The sequence below is a fragment of the Mus pahari genome, chromosome 9 (assembly GCF_900095145.1).
Source record: "Mus pahari chromosome 9, PAHARI_EIJ_v1.1, whole genome shotgun sequence".
Taxonomy (NCBI): domain Eukaryota; kingdom Metazoa; phylum Chordata; class Mammalia; order Rodentia; family Muridae; genus Mus; species Mus pahari.
Genome location: NC_034598.1, coordinates 85,647,946 through 85,663,148, shown reverse-complemented (window position 1 = coordinate 85,663,148; position 15,203 = coordinate 85,647,946). Strand labels below are relative to the sequence as shown.

The 15,203-nt window shown below is 42.6% G+C and overlaps 1 protein-coding gene across 3 annotated transcripts in view; it reads right to left on the bottom strand.

The window, feature by feature from the left end:
* Ano4 (anoctamin 4) overlaps positions 1–13,479 on the bottom strand; it is a 289,902-nt gene extending 276,423 nt beyond the window's left edge. For 2 of the 3 annotated variants that reach the window (XM_021204624.1, XM_021204627.1), the window contains exon 1: positions 13,120–13,479. The gene's annotated coding sequence lies outside the window, so the exon portion shown is untranslated. The remainder of the gene's footprint in view (positions 1–13,119) is intronic. The other variant, XM_029542512.1, reaches the window with a different exon arrangement.
* Positions 13,480–15,203: the final 1,724 nt, after the last annotated feature.

Here is a 15,203-nt window from a genome sequence, read left to right as displayed (position 1 = left end):
CACGCGCACACACACATTATAATTTTACCCTATTGTTCATGCTTTCTTTACACCCATAAAGGAAACAGAACTTCCCTTTAAAATATCACCTATTTTTAAAGCTAGAGTCACAAATATGCTATAGTCTATCACGTAAAACCAAATTGCTAAGAACTCAAGGTATAATCATTTAGAGTGTCCAAAAGCACTTCCGAAAAGGAAATAGAAGCATGTAACTCACAGAACTACAAGAAAACAGAAATAAGAGAAATCAAAACCCATTTTTCGTTTTCATTCAACAATCCATGTTTTGAACTCGTGTTTTGTGCCAGACATTGGGTTATAGATAAAGAATTGAAATGGAAATAAGAATGATCTCTGTTTCAAAGAGACTACTAGAGTCTGCAGAAGAGGGGACTGGAGAGGAACGCATATCAGACTTCATATGGAAACACTGATGGGCAAAGCATGTCTGTAGACTGTCCCAGACACTGTAGGAAGTGTCCATAGTACAAAGTAAGTACAAATAAAAACTAAACAAAGGTGAGGGCTATCTCAGGTCTATACCCCAGACCACAGTTATGTGCATGCAAATTATATATGTGTGTGTGTATGTGTGTGCATGCACACACATACACACCCATTCTAACCACATGAAATAAGTATAAACAGTTTAAATGCAGTTTTTAAAGATTGATTTCATTATTTGTGTGCACACTTGAATATGTATATGCATACATGTCTATATGAGTGTTATGTGCACACATCTGCAGGCCCCTGCAGAGGCCAGAGGAGGGTTTTATTTCTCTTCTGTGGTTGTAGTTAGAGGCACCAGTGAACCCTGTGGTTTGGGTGCTGGGAACAGAACTCACTGAACCCAGGTGCTCTTAACTAAGAGCCAGTTTTCCAGCCTTATGAAATAAGTCTATATGAAACTGCACAAAATAAGAGAGCAGTTAGTGTCAACTAAGAAGAAACAGGCAGCTAGGTTAACTGGAGAAGTCCATCTCATCCATCACCTGTTACAGTAACTAAAAGAATAACTTTGAGCCTTTGGATGACAGCACCAGATTTGGTTAAGAAGGATGAGCTCACTCAGTGAGAGGGGAGCACCCATGGTTTACTGTACAGCTAACTAGAGAATAATCACATGTACCAAACTAGAGCCCTGGTCATGCACTGTTTGGATTCCTACTTTTCTTGTGCTGTAGAAGTATGCCCAGTCCAACGTGTCCAAGGAAGTCTATGGGCAAGGATATCACTGCCAGGTTTCACAGCTGAAATTTATATCCATGCAAGTCACCTAAAATCCTCCTAAGGTTGGGATCTGACCAGAGGGATACCATAAAACATTTTGTTATACACATTTTAAGTTTTGTGGCATACATAGCACGCCACACTCATTACAAGAATGCATGTAAGATGGAGCTGTATAACTCCCACACTGAGGTGACTTCCCAGGTAAGAGAAGAGTCACCTCTCTGGAAACTTTATAACTTTTTATTAAAAGAGAAAAGTAGTTTTTCTCTTGTTTTTAGGTAAAAGCAGTCAAATGGAAAGCTAAGCAATCCATGACTTTTCATATTAAATTCCCTTTCTACACACTCAGATTCTAAGACCAAGGCCTGTAGGTCTTTTTCTGTACCTCACAGTTGTACCTCTCCCCTATCAGTATCCCTGAGATTCTTGATTCAGATTGTTGGGCCCTTGACTGCTATCTGATGAAGATTCTCAGGCTCTTGAACTGCTTCAGGACACGTTCAAGTATAGCCTGTTTTTGCACCAGGTTGTTCAACAAGGTAAACAATATATATACTAAAGCTAGAGTCTATTTAACACAAGCTCCCAGAGTAAAGCAGATATACTCATTCTGTGAGACATCTGCATGCAAGTCAGTACAGCTCTCAAGTGCATCAATAATTTGCTAACCTAGTATGGTACGTACACCACACTGGGCGTGCAGGATGCTGAGGTATCTCTGCTGCATGTCCTACAACTCCCTTGGTTTTCCAATCCCCCGTTCATTATCCAGTAGCAGTTCTCTAATCTCAACGTGTGCGCTTTAATCCCTAGGCAAATTTACCTGTGCTTCCAGCTTTAGGTTCGACGCCGGCTCAGATAAGAAATTTTAAACATTGTATGAGATTTATATCGATGCAAATCTTCTTCAACATTTCTTGACTAATATATTCATGCCTTGTCTGTAATGTGGTAATTCTTCTCTAAAAAATATATATGTATGCTAGAAACAATACCAAAGATAAATCACAAAATAGGGAGAAGCAATTTGTGGAAATCAAATATGTACTCTTTAATGTATTTTTTAAAAAGAACTTGCTAAACCCCCTCCAGGTTTGGGGAACCCTATAGAAGATGAGGCAGAAAGATTATATGAGACAGAGGGAAAGGCAACCACCAGTGAAAGGCGGTCTCCTAAACACAGAAGGACCAATGCATTTACGAACTCACAGAGACTGTGGCAGCATGCACTAGGCCCTCATACGTCTGAGCCAGATGAGGTCCCAGAACTGAGAGGAGAAGTGAACACATTCCCCTATCTCTAGCTCAGAAGCTATCTCCAACTGATAACAGTTCACAAAGGAGAAATTAGTTTTCTCCAACAGAGTTTCACCAGGTATACAAACCACTCTGAAAGTCAGGCTCCATTCCCAGCAGTAGATAGATGGCCAACACAAAACAAACTCAATGACATCATTGAAGGTTCTTTTCCATAATATTTTACCAAGACATTTCTTTCTCTCTTTCTCTTTCCTTCTCCCTCTCCCTCTCCCTCTTTCTTTCCCATACAAATTCTTTGTATATAAATTATGGCTTCCATTTTTGTGTTTGTATGGGATTCCTATGTGTTCTATGCATGTGTCTCTATAGAAAAAAATCTCTTACGTATTGTATGGGTGTGTCACCTGTCAATAAAAATGTCTGTGTCCAGTAAGGAAAAGGCAGGAAGTAATAGGTGGGTATTCTGGTGCAAAGGATGAAATATGGGGAGAGAGTGCAGGAATTCACCCCTGGGGAAACCAAAGGAGGGTAGACACGTGGAACCTGAGCAGAGGTAACCAGCCACGTAACTCACATAGAATAGAATAAATGGGTTATTAAGTTATGAGCTATCCGGGAAACACCAAAACATACCTTAGGTATTCATAAAGAATAATAAGATCTCAGAGTCCTCATTTCAGGAAACATGGAAGCCTGGTAGAAAGACATAAAGTTACACACCTCTGCAACTACATATATTTCTTATGCTTTTCTTTGGCTCTTCTGTCTGTGTTGTCCTATTCCTAGTTGGGTTTTTGGTTTTGTCTTTGGTTTTGTTTTTTTGTTTGTTTGACTTTTGAGACCAGGTCTCTCCATGTAGCTCTGGTTTTCCTAGAAGTCACACTGTAGACCAGGGTGGCCTTGAACTCACAGAGATCTGCCTACCTCTGCCTCCCTAACATTAGGATTACAAGCGTCTGCCACCATGCCCAGCTTATCTTATGTTTTTTTTATTATTATTAGTCTTTAGATCTCTGTTTTCGAAAGAGACACCAAAATGTTGTAAATACAGATGGGAGGGAGGTGATTAGGATCTCAGAAGAGTTGAGAGAGGAAAAATCAATCAGAATTGATTGTATGAAAAAGAAAATCTATCTTTCAATAAAAGAAAGAGACCTCTCAAAAAAAGTCTTCAGTATTTCACCATTAACTACAAGCATAGTTTGTAGACCATAGTTATCACAAGAGCATTCCATTAAGCAGGGATGGAGAGACACGTATGTAAGACAACTACATGCACCTAGCACTGGGGAGACACACAGTGAGAACAAACCAGTGGTTGCTGGGTAGAGTAACTGGGATGGTACTGTCAACTTGACAGGCTCTAGAATGTGAAGGGCATGAGGCCAATCCTGTGGGAAACGACTTGATTATATATCAAGGTGGGAAGAGTCATCTTAACTATAGGCCGGACTATTGTTAGGACAATGGACCCTGGATTGTATCAACTGGGGCAACAAGGTGAGCAAAGCATGAGTTTGTCACTCTCTGACTCCTGACTGCAAGTGCAATGTGACCAGCTCCCTCTCACAACTGACCCAGACTTCCCCACCATGGTGGTAGACTGTAACCTGGAGCTCTGAGCCCAAATAATCCCTCTGTCCCTTAAACTGCATTAATCAATATTTAATTACAATAGCAGGAAAAGAAGCGATGACAGTCACTAGCTGCAGGCACTGTGCTAAGCACTATCATCTCATTTATATCTGCTAAAAACTAGGAAGTCCACATTCCCAGTTATGCCCATTCTTATTGTCGATGACAATGGTGTACGAAGAAACCGAGCCACTTGCCCAAGACCCAAAGGTGAGTGACAGAGCCAGGGTAGGAACAGACTGTCTTTGCCAGAGCTTGAGCTCTCTACTAGGTTTTCTTTTCCATCTTAATTCTTTAGAAACAATGGAGAAACTGCTGACTGAAAGCATTCTTGAAGTAGAGTAAAATATGAACACTGAATTCAAGATTACACAGAACATAGAGATCCAGACGTATAAAGCATCATTTCCATTAATCAACTCACCCAGATGTTCCAGTCAGCAGAACCTGTTGCTGTAAATGTTGCTCACTGGCATACCACATGTCTCACCCTCTGTATTATGACCCTTCTGCCCTTATTCCCTTCCCTTGGCATCCCCACACATCTCACCACCTCTATTAGAATACTTTCTGCCCTTGTTCCCTTCCCACAGGTAGAAATGCCTTGCTAAGTTCCCTCCCATCTCCATCTCCGAGTGGGTCAGCACTACATCAATGGTTATCTCCCCTCTCAGGGACTGTAGCTCCTATGTGATCCTATGATCACAGCTCCCCAGTTCTCTCAGGATAACCCACCAAATTGATCTTCTCAGACTCCAGCAAAGGGAAAGCCCACTTCTGTCCTCATCTACATCTGGCTTTATGTGAGCTTTGAGGTCCACGGTACTTTTTCTTTTAACCATTTTAAGAATGAACGGGCTTTACGGTTATAATCTCATCAGAATAGCCTAATTGTTCCACGGGGGGGGGGGGGAAGCCCACAAAACTCTGAAAAATTACTCAGAAAGAAAATGTAAATAAATAAACGCAACGAACTAAGAACAAACCGAACATAGCGTACAATTTGTACATGAGGTGTTTTGCAAGAGACTCGTGAGCTGAAGGTTCACTTTCCGCTTAGTAGATTCAGTGATTGATAGACACCTGAGCTCCATCGATAGGCAAACTCACTGCTGAGTTCATATTAGATGCTCTGTGGTGTGGTGTTTCCTCAGAGCGACTACAACACTGGGAGCATGCCTCTGAGGGGTCAGGCTTACTGTGAACACTTCCTTCCTCTCTTGTTTGCTTCCCAGCTTCCATGAGGTCAGCTGCTGTCCTCCCGTGCACCCTCTCTATCATGTGATCACTGTTTTCCTTCAGCCTCACAGCCATGGAGCTGGAAACCTCTGAAACCGTGAGTCAAACGGAACCGTGTCTCCCACAGCTTACTTCCTGTGGGTATGTTTGTCACTGCCAGGAGAATCCATCACGAAGGAAAAACACAAAGGAAAGCCAAGCATGAACACCATGGCAAATACATCCACTTCCTTTCCATCACTAATCCCTCTCCGCTCAACTTCATTTTTGCTACAGAACTTTTCTGTTCCTTCCCACTGCTCCCTTCAGATGCTCGCTCCTGAAGACAAAATATTGACGGTTTTCACAGTTGCTTCTTCTGCCCAGAACACAATTAAATGTCCAAAGGCCACCAATGGACTGAAAGAACAGAGGATTGAAGGAAACGAACTTCTCTGATTCATCTTACTCTACAAACAAAATGTGTTTTGGTTTTTTTTTTTTTTAAATACATGGTCTAGCCAACATATTTACCTGTACTGCTCCAAATTCTTTAATGAGTTTAGATTAATTTCCAAGGAAGAGCATCATCTGACCAGATACAATTCCAAAGTGTTAAGGCTCACCCAATGTACTCACTGACTGCTCTGGGAAGAGGAAGAAAAACAACACGACAGAAATCATGCTCAGGGGATGAACTAAATCCATTACAAATACAATTTTCTCAGCCACTTTTTTACCTTCATGAAAACTAGCTTATGCATGCATACCCCACTGGTTCACAAAGTAATCATATCCCTTGTAACAGCAGAAAGTTAATTGCCAAAGGAAAAGAAACATAACTGTGTTATTAGCAATAAGATGCCAATGGACCCATGAAGCTTCTCATACGCTAGATGGCTTGCTAATAAACACCCCAATGATCTCAATCAAAAATTCTCTCTAGGTCTTAAAGGATTGATTTAGGTTAGATTTTTCTGGCTTAGTTTTTTGCCATGATTTTTGTCTTGCAGTATTGGAACATGATCCCAGGAGCATCATACACCCTCTGACCCTAAACTATACCTACAGTGCTCTTCTTGATGTTTTCATTCTGAGACAGGGTCTCACTAGGTTGCCCAGGCTGGTCTCGAACTCGCTCTGTATCCCAGGCAGGTTTTAAACTTGTGATCCTCCTGCCTAAGGCTCTTGGCTGGATGAAATTACATACCTGGGCCACCAAGCCTGACTCTTTGTGAAGACTTTGACTGCCAGGGTGTACCCCAAGACAAAGGGAATGGGTGAAAAGTGTATCTCTTAGGAGCCATGGCCATCTCTGATGAATGAAGGCTTTGACTATAAGTCAACCCAAGGAGATATTTCAAAAGTATCCACAATTGATGCTTTCCAAACTTTGATTAGGCAAAAGTAATATAAGTTTAGACTGACCAGTCCTGTTCCCATTGTCCCCACTCTAAGACTAACCCCTTTCCAACTCTTTCCAAGACCACTGATTATTGACATATTCCCTCAGGTGCCTAAGGTTTTGTTCCACCCACTCTTTGTCTGGAATCCCCTCTCTTCTGCCATATCTGCAAGTCATGGCCTATTTGTTCTATTGATGACAGTCTATTCCCAAGCTAGATGGTTTATACACCAGGCTGATCCTTACTCGTTTATAACCTTTCCAAGGACAGGGGTTATATGCTTTGTTTGTTTGTTTGTTTCCTTGGCAACTAAAGCAATGGTTTTGCCTGTGGAGATCACTCAATATATCCTCATCATTTACATTAGTTAAATTCCTATGGAAGCAAAGGAATTTTGAGGGGTTTTCCATAGAACTTCGAGTAGACTACATCCAGCTCCCTTTCTGTCTCTTTAGCCTTTTCTCTGTGAGTTAGAAATTAACTTCTCTACATAGATGGGATGCTGCCACAGGTTTTACATGGTTATACCCTATCTTTTCTTCAGAGGACTTGGTATTTGTCCTACCACAGTTACCAAGCTAAGACTTGGGATGTAGAGATGAAAGTGTAGTGCCAACACTCAAGGAAAAAAATGGAGAGGAGCAGACAGAGGGTGACAGAGAGGGAGAAGAAGAGATTCTTACAATGTGTAAGGTCCTAAGAGATCTTCTCGCTGATGGATGCAAGAGGAGGAGAGAGCCAGCTAGATCAGTTCTGGTCAATAGGTCTTAATAAGGATGGCATCTAAAGGATTTCTGGGAGACAATTATTAAATGTGCCTTCAAAGTTTACTGTAAAAAGAGGGAGACAGTCTAGGCAGAAGGCAGAGCACGTGCAAAGGCACAGGGGCAAATCAGAACAGTTAACCTTGCTAAGCACTGCAAATCGTTTGGGAACATCCCATGTCTGCTTCAGAACAAGGCAAGCAAGGAAGCAAACACTGAGCATTATGGGGAGTGTGGTTAGAAAGCAAGGAGACTTAGCTCCATCTATGCTGACCCGCCCACGCTGTCAACTCAGGATCCTAGGGAACAGGTGAGGTTTCTCCAAAGAATGGGATTGTCATGTCACCACATGGCAACAGCATAAACCAATTTCACTAATTAATCTCTTTCAGTCAGCCAGGTAACAAAATTACAAGGTGCAGGCACTTTGGAAAACAGCAAGACACATGTCACAATAAGAGCAAAGATTTCTTTTTATGAAAAGAAATTCTCAGTGATTGAAGCAAAGGGACAAACTGCCCAAGCAACTGGATTCTCTCAGGAATGGGATGTGACAGCAAGGAGAACACAGGCTAAGAATCAAATGGGGGTGAGCTATGTGAGGCCTGAGTAGACAGGGCCCTGCAAAGGGGATGGCTCTATGTGGATGCTTCTGTAATATGTCTACTGCTGCACACAGGATGGACATAGCATATGCACAGTAAATATTAAATCCATAAATGCATAAAGGAATCAATCCATAAACTGACAGAATCACTTAAATAATTTAAGTGCAGAAAAAAAAAACCCTAATCATAGTGTTTGTAAAATTCTTTAAATGTCCATAAAGAAAGCAAAATTTCAATAATTAAAAAAAAAAGCATTAATCAAGCATGAACAAATTCAAGCATGAACAAATTACCATAAACATGTGCTTGATGTGACTCACACTGACTGGTACAGCTACATCATCCGCTCTGAGTGAGGCCGGACATAATGGTCACCAATGAGTTAGCTGACACAAAGCAGTTTTGTGAGCAATGAATGACAGAGTTAAATGTCAGCTGGGTATTGTGGAAGAGGTCCCACACCAGAAATAGACCAGGGTTCCCAGTAAGTAAATAAATGTGCTTTGCACTAATTTTACAGTGCCTGGATGTCAAGTGGATCTCTAACCTCAGGAAATGGCTCTATTTCCTTAACTTGTAAAAAGAAAAAAAATAATAATAATAAGGTCAGATGTTCCTCAAAGTGCCCCAGGGTAAGCAAGTGATCACACCTGAGCCCTGGGCATCACAGGTCATTATTTTCATGCTGACCTGAGGCATTCTGGTGGCCAGATCAGTGTGAGTTCTGAGAACTGTGTAGGGTCAAGAGAATGTGCAGACCGCCCCCTTCAGGAAGGCCAAATATGGGTCAAGAATGTCCATCTAATTAGTAATGAATAAATGGAAACAATATCTCCCCCCTTTTTTTTTCATGGCTAAGCTGGCTGGCATCTTCAGAAATGACCTGGCCAAGCCTAAGGGAACAGATACAGAATCTGAGTCACATAGACAGTGGGGCAAGGTCTAGAATAGATGGGTCCTAAAGACATGCTTATATGATTAGATCATTTCTGACCTCCAATCTTCTCTACTTGCTCCCTCTCCACCTCTTGTGAGAATACCCCACAGGGAGTCAACAAGAACAATGTAAGTGAGAAAGGCTACCAGCTGACACAAGCCAAAAGGCCATTCGGAAGCTACCTGATGAAGGCTTAAAGACTTCTAATAGCCAAAAGACCCACAAAACCCATCATGATATGCTTGAAAAATTCCTTGGTTCTTCATCCCTAACTAACAACAGTCTGACTGGAGAATCAAGTACTAAATATAGGAAAGAATTTCCCCCTTTCATCCTGCATTATTTTGGGGATGTGAGTTGGTTCTTTTCCAAAGTTCTGCCATCTCCTGCTACCACCCAAGATGTAAAAGTTGCAACATAAACATTTGTGACAGCCTGGATGGATTATTATTCTACTGAGAACATGTTTTTTTCCTCCCCTAAGAGGCTGATCTACTGACTGTAGTCCTAAATTCAGTAGGGTAACGCAGATATGAAACCCAGTCCCTGACGCAGCTCACGAAGCATCTCTCCTATTTTATACAATCCGTCTGTGCTGCCAATGGAATAGTGAGTTCCTTTCTAAGTAGATCACCATGGCTGGTGGGAGAAGTGGTTTTGATTCTCGGCTGAGAAACAGTATTCCCTCTAGGAAGCTGATGTGGGAGTTGTACCTTACTCACGTTACTCTGTAAAATAAGCTCATGGGAAGATGGTAAAGAAGGATATACTGGCTTAATAATATTGAAAAGGGAAAAGAAAAATCCAGCCAACTTCCCAATGTGGCTCATTCGGTTTCCAAACAGCGCAGGCTGGATCTTACAATCAAATGAGTTTTGTATCACTCACAAACTCTCTCGATTAACATAAAAACATTCACACAGTAAACATGTCAAAAATTGAAGGCAGTCCAACCTAGGCAGATCTAGAGTCCCATTAATTAACATGAAAAAGCGATGCTATTTATGGTCCCTTGGTAATCAACTATGGAAAATAGACTCGATGACAAGAAAACCTGCAGAGCCATGAGGTGATATGTATATTAATGCAGAGAGTTTCATCTCTTGGTTACAACTTCTCTACTTGTCCTACAGTTTTCATTGTCACTGAGTCTGTCAAAGTACACATAGGTGTGGTCAGTGTGCACATATGTATGTTCAGTACGCACATATGTGTGTTCAAACATGGAGCGCTGAAGCAGGGAAAAACGGAATGCAGGAATCAAAAGAATAGGAATGGAGACTCTTGAGTCACACTATAAGGGGCAGGCTTCAAATTAATATGTTACCCAAAGAAACAGTGGAAGACAGGTTTGGATGGAGGCTGTAACTAAGGAGCATAAAGGAAAGAAGAACTGCATCTCTTCCAGTCTAGGGACCTGAGACCCTTTTGAAATAACTTAGTGTGCTGTAGTTGCTCAGCCCTGAAACAACACTCAAATAAAATGTTGCGGTGACTTCATCACACTGAGGATACAGGCTCCACTCAGCACAGCCCTTTGTCAGTTCCTGGGGTACTTTTCTCCGTGGAAACACTGCAAAGGAATTAACACGACAGCCTGCTGTGAAACAAAGAGACCCTGATTCAAAGCAATCCCCAAAGGCATTGTCTGGAAGTGACGTGCAGAAAGTGAGGAGATCCTTAATAAACACACACACACACACACACACACACACACATACAGAGAGAGAGAGAGAGAGACAGAGAGAGACAGAGAGACAGAGAGACAGAGAGAGAGCTTGCTAGAGAATGCTAGAGAGTATCTTAGGGATTTTCCTACAATTCCCTAAGCATGCTGCAACAACTATTAAAATTATGTGACCATAATATAAAAAAAAAATTACATCTGTATATACTCTTGTATATGTTTATACATGTGTGCATATATACATATATGTATTTATATCTATACATACACACATAGACACACACATATATATATATATATTAATATTATATATGTGTGTGTATATATGACTCTGATTACTTAGAGAAACAATCCTTTGAACAATACAAAGCAAGGCAGGGGATCACTTTGCTTAAAGCTAAAGTGGCTGCTAATTACAATGAAATATCTTTTAGATGCATGGAAAACTGCCTGAGTGTGAGAAGTGCAGAGGCTGTTTCAAAGATACCTAAGCTGATTCTAACTCTTTCCATTCCCAATGAATACCACAAGCTGCCAGCCCCAAACCCTCAATAAATTCCTTTCAGGTGGAGTGGGGATTATTCAAAGTAAAGTGCTGGAAACAGAAGTCTGCCAGGCACATCCCAATATTGCCATGAACCATGGTTCCATGCAGGAAAAAGTAGACACCAGAGTTATAACCCTAGCACCTCTGAAGTCTTTCAAACATCATTTAAGGATTCAGACTGTGGTCTGTGAGAACACCCTCCCCCCCCCCCCCGTTATTATTAACCCATTTGCTGTTTAATGGATTTGGAGGGATCATAGAAACATCTAAATAGTCAAGCTATTTAAATGGATGCTTTTAAGCATTTTTAATGCAAGAAATAATACAAACAAAATATAATAATCACTAAAATACAGAGTGCAAACAAAACACCAAAATGTATCTACTTTGGATCCAGGAAACAGGGTAAAGGCATGTGTCCTCAGGACTAGTTTAAGAAAAATCCACAGACAGTAGAAATATAAGTAGTATAACAGAGCAAGGCAGCCCACAAACTTCACACTCCAAAGTCCCAAGGGGCAAGGAGGACCAATCAGAAACATCACCCCATTGCTTATCACAAAAAAATCCCCCACAGGGATTGAAGGCTAAATTATACCTGAGGGCACCTTTCCCCTAGAGTTTAAATTCCCGTATACAACAAGAATATAACCAATATTCAATCCAAAACTTATTTTTTAAAATGAAGGCGAATGACAGCTTTGAAACTTATCATTTGCTTTGACCAACATAATTCTGTGCTAAGGAAGGAAGGAAGGAAGGAAGGAAGGAAGGAAGGAAGGAAGGAAGGAAGGAAGGAAGGAAGGAAGGAAGGAAAGGCTCCCTGTAAAGAACTCCTGCAGTGCACAAGCTCAGCAAGGTGAGACTCCAGATGTACTCTGGGTTTCCTTTGGGCTCCCTGGGGCATCCAGTAACAGACTTTTTAAGTTGCAGAGTTCTTTACAGCCAACCTGGGATGCCAGGTGGGAAATGAGAACACTGCCACCTAATAATCAACCTGCCACTTGGTCCCTTTTGGAAAGCTGCTTATTTTCTCTTGGAAAAGTCTAATCATTCCAATAGCTTCAGAGCTTTTACCTCTCAGCAGGAAGATGAAACTATGTTGTCAACTCCAAAACAATGTTCTTACCATCCCTCCCCACCACCCTCCGAAGAAGCTCCACAATGCTGGTTTGCAGAACTGGGTGCCCTGAGACTCAGAAGTGATGAGGTCATGCAATCTACTCGTCTTCCCAGCGCAGGATTCCTCTTGCTGCTAATGTTTCTGCCCAAGTTGTAAACCCCATCAGACATGGGGCCCTTCTGGACCCACCAGCAGATGTTTAAAGCACAGCTGCCCATCCAGACTCTGACATAACTCACACGTGTGTGCCCGTGTTCAGCCGGGAAGATGGAAGTCTTTCCTATGTGGCAAGTCACCCCTGGTCCCTCCAGGTTCTGAGGGGGTACCCCTTTAGGATGCTGAGGAATCCTCTCTCGCTGGAATCTATCAGCCAGCCTGCACAGATCCCCTGCACACTGCTGCAGTTTGCTGTGGAGAACACATTTGCCTAGCTGCTGCTTCAAGGACAAAGAGAGCTAGCACTTAGGTTTCTGTCATAGCCGGAGGGCTCGGGCTTATGGAGAAATAAATAAATCAAAGACAGAGTATGCAGACAAACGACCCCAGGCATTTCAGTTCACTGGGTCCCTCCAGGAAAAAAAAAAATGACCAGGAGAACGGAAGAAATGCAGAAGGAAGGTCACTAAGGCAAGCCGGGAAGAGAAGGAGCAATCCGTTCACTGCAGCAGAACAGCTCATTCAAGGCAAGCACTTACCATAAAAATAGAAAGAGTCAACAGAAGGAGAAAGGATCCTTCCCCGGTGTCTGTGGTAGACAGAAATTCACCGCGGAACCTCGGCAAAGTGATGGGAGGCAGCAAGCCCTCCACAAGTCCTTTCAGCCTCCCCTCCAGCCCGCATGCAGTTGTTTGTGCTGTAAAACCCTGAGAAGTCTGGAACAGGACTCTCCGGAGAGCAAGCAAGCCGCCGGAGTGAAAGCAGCCAGCCAGGGACCAATTTCACCACAGTCTCAGAGCATCACTCCCAGGACAGGTCCTCCCCACCGGGTACAGGGGGCGGCATGGGGTAGTGGGGGGCGGGGGCAGCAGGCTAGGCTTTGGAAAGCAAGGTTAGGGTTAGGGAAGGAACCTCTTCAGAGTGGAAGGAACTGCCGAGAGCACATCAGTATTCCATATCAGTTATTGCCAGCAACCAATCAGCCTAACCAGGGGGCTGTTGTCAGTGTGACAAGAGAGTGCAGATGACAGGCAGTCCTGGGAGCTGCAGGACAGCTCCCTGCCAGCAAAAGAAGTTTGGCAGGATTGGCAACTTGCCCTCTCCCCAGTCTCCATTAATATTTGCTTGCTGTTTGTCATTTCCCAAAGCCCAGTAGTTATGTGGACCACTCAGCAACTTCCCAAGGCAGTCCACCACCACCACCACCACCACCACCACCACCACCACCACCACCACCACCACCACGCTCTTTCTGCAGGAAGCCAGAGTGGACACAGGTCTTAGCTAGTGACTCCTCACACATCAGACAGCTCTGACAGGACCCTCCACAAGGTCTCCACCAGTTCAAACCTGGCACTCCGGACCTATGCCTCTTTATGACGGGAGTGTAGGTTGAGATAGTCAGGAATAGGGCTTTCCCACATCATGGGAAAATTTTAAACAGAAACAGATTAAAGGTCTCTGCGGGAATTTGACCCCTCCATCTTTCTTCATTGACGTTCCATGTGGTGTTTTATAGAGATGCTGCTCAGTGTGAGTTTCTAAGGACAGTTTATGTTTCTCTTGGACGACTCTTAAATCACCCATGATTTAAGAGGGGGCATTGGTACTCTAGGCAAACAGTATTAATTTATAAGCAGTAAAGTGAGACACCACACTAACAGAAGAATAACTCTACACTTTCACAATTTGTCGTTCTCTAAAACCATGCTTGTATCATGTTGCACCTGGAAAGCTGATGGCATACCTCTTAAGCTGTGATGGTTAAATTGGACCAGAAAGTGGTTTCTGAGGCTAAATGCTAATTTAGTGAGAGGTCAGAGGGAAACTTCCAGATTTCCTAACTTTGGAAGACTGTTTAAGGTTACCTGCTTAGCAGAAGAACCAATTCCCTTCTCTAGTCAGGAGTACACGGGAGGATAGTGATCCTTTGCGTTTTTATGTGATGTTGTGTTTCTATTTATAGTTCTCTTTTCTCTTAGATGCTGAACATGCCCCGGACATTCTGTGATGCCTTCCAGTCATGGGCAAACTGCAGGCTGACATGGAGCCTGAAGATCACTGCTTAAGGAGAGGGACTCTGTGAGGGGGACTTTGAGGGGCAGTCTTTGGGATGTTAATTAATTAATTAATTAATTAATTTTTAAAGGGGGGGGGACATTCCAAGCAGTCAGCCAGCCTTCAAAGTGAAGCATAGCAGGAGGCCATGAAATGTTCCACATCAGAGGTAAGCATAATAAAATGAAGTGTCTCTTCCTAATTAACTAATGTGTTTATTCACTTTACATCCCAGTATCAGCCCCCACAGCTCCTCCCTCCAAAGTGAAGTTTCTTAAATGAGGAAGCAAAGGATGCTCGGCAGTGTGTACACTAAAGACGTGAACTCCATACATTCAAATTCTGCTTTATCCTTCATCTCAGCCCAACTCAAACCAGCAAACATAGAGAGACCAGCGACTATGTGTAAAGGGCAGAGAGAGGCTCCCTGCCTTCAAGAAATGTACAGTCCCATAGGCAAACTTAAATCTCCTCTTGAGATACTACTATCATGGCCAAGGCAGAAACCACACTTTAAAAATGTGTTTCAGATGCAAATCAAAACAACCCTGAGATTCCATCTCAC